We start from the raw sequence: 2,824 nt of genomic DNA, 5'->3' as shown, positions 1-2,824 counted from the left end.
TTCTATCACAAATCATTTCCTTATACAACATAATAGCTAACTAGCTGTAAGAATTAGCTATTCATTATATTGGCTTGTTAGGCAGCACACATGAATAAGACCTCAGGTTGCAGTACAGATAAGGAAATATTCCATTATACCATTTTAAAATTAAATTCAAAAAAAAACTCAGAACTTACTTTATCTCCAGCCAGTATCCTAAAGGAAGCTGCAACTTGGTCCGCTGTATCTGTTTCAGCAGTCTCTCGGGTCATGAAGGAGATGAAAGACTGGAACGACACCAGGCCAGTATTGTTTGGATCAACTAAATTCATGATCCGAGCAAACTCAGCTTCGCCCTGTAGAAGGAAATGTGCAAATGTGAAAGATTAAATCAGAAAATCAAAGATTCAATACTATAAGGAAATGTAGCAAAGCCTTGATATATCTTTTCTTGGATAATCTCTCACTAAAGTGTAGCAATGCTCCAATGTGGGAGCAATTTCAGATGCATTATTTTATCAATGTTTCAAGGAATGAAAACTGTTCAGATTATCAATGATATTTTAGATAAACCCCACATTACAATGATAACCTGCAGTAGTAATCACATGAGAATTCCACAGAGGAGATAGTGACTGCTATCATTACATAAAATGTGAGCATTTAGAGTTTAGCAGAGCTGATAAGGAGAAACTGTATTACTAGAAGGTTTTGTAAACAATTTTGAAATACTTGTAGGAAAAGCTGAGGTCTGGGGGCACGGGTGTAGAAGAACTATTTATCATCTGGAATTCATCACCTGAAAGGGTGATTGAATTGGAGTCTTCAATAACTTTGGAAGAAGAGTGTGCTGGGCTTATAGTTTTTCTTTAGAGAGCTAACACAAACAGAGAACGATTTGGAGATGCCGGTGTTGGACTGGGGTGTACAAAGTTAAAAATCGCAACACCAGGTTATAGTCCAACAGGTTTAATTGGAAGCGCACTAGCTTTCAGAGCAATTAAACCTGTTGGACTATAACCTGGTGTTAGTGTGATTTTTTTAACTTTATACAAACCGAGAACAGTCTTCTTCTGTATGGAATTGCCCTATGGCAACCAATAGTTAGTTTACTGCAATCATGGGCTAAGGCACAGTATTAAATGTACTAGTACAGAGTATTATTCAAGATGAAAGTAATCTCAGATTTATTAAACATGCATCTATCATACCAAATCAAAGCCCATGGAGATGAGGCAAGCTCTGAGATCATCTGGCTCCATCGCCCCATTCTTCTTCTATTGAGCAGATCAGCATAGGAATAGATGAAAAATTGTGGGATTCCAGGAAGCATATCAGTAGGTGGCCCACAGAACCCGTAGCCATAGTCAAAAGGATTGTTTAAAGTCGCAAAGATTCAGTAGTTCCAAATAGACAGGTCGAATGCAAGCAGAAACAGCATTGTTGTTGTAATTGGAGGGGGAAGGACTAACACAGGTAAAATCAGACAAATAGGAAGGAGATGACCATAGATCAAACATGAAGCAAAAGGAGGAAACAAAAATTGACAGACCAAAAAAAAAGACATGACCACATTGTAAATTTGAAAAGGGAAAAGAAAATAAAGAGAAGTTTAGCACAGTTTTACTTATATGCAGAAAATAAACACAGCACAGTCCAGTTAGTACCTGTTTATCATTTCCAACATGTCCAAGGCTGATGAGGCAGGCTTTGAAGTCCTTTGGTTGCAGTGTGCCAGAATCATCCTAACATCGCACAGAAGTTAGTTGCAGCATGCAATAAACGTACACAATCTGCACAATGCGTGTTGTTAATTACAATATATACAATAGCAAACGTGATTAAAACTTCAAATTATTCACTTAGTGTTAATGAGAACTCAATACTTATTAGCCATCATCTATATCAAGAATATCAAAACATGTTTTTGAAATACCTATTAATTGGATGTAGAGTAGTGGTTATGTCCTATCTAGTGCAAATGTAGTTTATTTTAAGTAAACATAAATCATCTGGATTAAAATGTGCTGTATTTTATATAATATAGCATAAAGTGCAACAGTGTCACTGCTAATTAAAATCATTTTAATTCAACCTGACTGCATTTAGATACTTTGTATGTTCCTTAGGTTTAAAATAATAAAAAATTCTGGATTCACAGGCCTCAAAAATCCCAGGATTGGCAAGAGTGAGAAACTTGATTTCTGGACAGGAGTTTCCCAGGATTCTAGCCAGTTTATACTGGCCTTTTAAGTTCCAATATTCCAATGATCACAAACCACTCAAGAAATTATGAAAGAACTGCCATGAACATAGCATCATCCTCTTGAGCGTGTTCTGCCATTCATTATCATGATGATATGATCAATAATGGTTTAACTCCATATGCACCCATTTTTAGAACATAGAACATAGAAGAATACAGCGCAGTACAGGCCCTTTGGCCCTCGATGTTGCGCCGATCCAAGCCCACCTAACCTATACTAACCCACTATCCTCCATATACCTATCCAATGCCCGCTTAAATGCCCATAAAGAGGGAGAGTCCACCACTGCTACTGGCAGGGCATTCCATGAACTTACGACTCGCTGAGTGAAGAACCTACCCCTAACTTCAGTCCTATATCTACCCCCCCTTAATTTAAAGCTATGCCCCCTCGTAATAGCTGACTCCATACGTGGAAAAAGGTTCTCACGGTCAACCCTATCTAAACCCCTAATCATCAAGTCACCCCTAAACCTTCTTTACTCTAATGAAAACAGCCCCAAGTGTCTCAGTCTATCCTCATACGATCTTCCTTCCATACCAGGCAACATCCTGGTAAACCTCCTCTGCACCCGT

At 38.0% G+C, this 2,824-nt stretch overlaps 1 long non-coding RNA gene across 2 annotated transcripts; it reads right to left on the bottom strand.

Annotated features, from left to right (window-relative positions):
* Nucleotides 1-203: 203 nt before the first annotated feature.
* On the bottom strand, nucleotides 204-2,695 carry LOC122547897. Of its 2 annotated transcripts, none has more exons than XR_006311115.1 (3): nucleotides 2,686-2,695; nucleotides 1,194-1,259; nucleotides 204-338 (listed from the first exon to the last, which is right to left on the bottom strand). It is a non-coding gene; the product is annotated as an uncharacterized LOC122547897 (long non-coding RNA). The 2 variants fall into 2 exon arrangements; XR_006311116.1 differs by lacking the exon at nucleotides 2,686-2,695 and adding an exon at nucleotides 1,650-1,889.
* Nucleotides 2,696-2,824: the final 129 nt, after the last annotated feature.

Source organism: Chiloscyllium plagiosum, unplaced genomic scaffold (assembly GCF_004010195.1).
Source record: "Chiloscyllium plagiosum isolate BGI_BamShark_2017 unplaced genomic scaffold, ASM401019v2 scaf_4449, whole genome shotgun sequence".
Taxonomy (NCBI): domain Eukaryota; kingdom Metazoa; phylum Chordata; class Chondrichthyes; order Orectolobiformes; family Hemiscylliidae; genus Chiloscyllium; species Chiloscyllium plagiosum.
The sequence above is the reverse complement of the archived record's forward strand: the minus strand, read 5'-3'. Positions and strand labels throughout refer to the sequence as shown.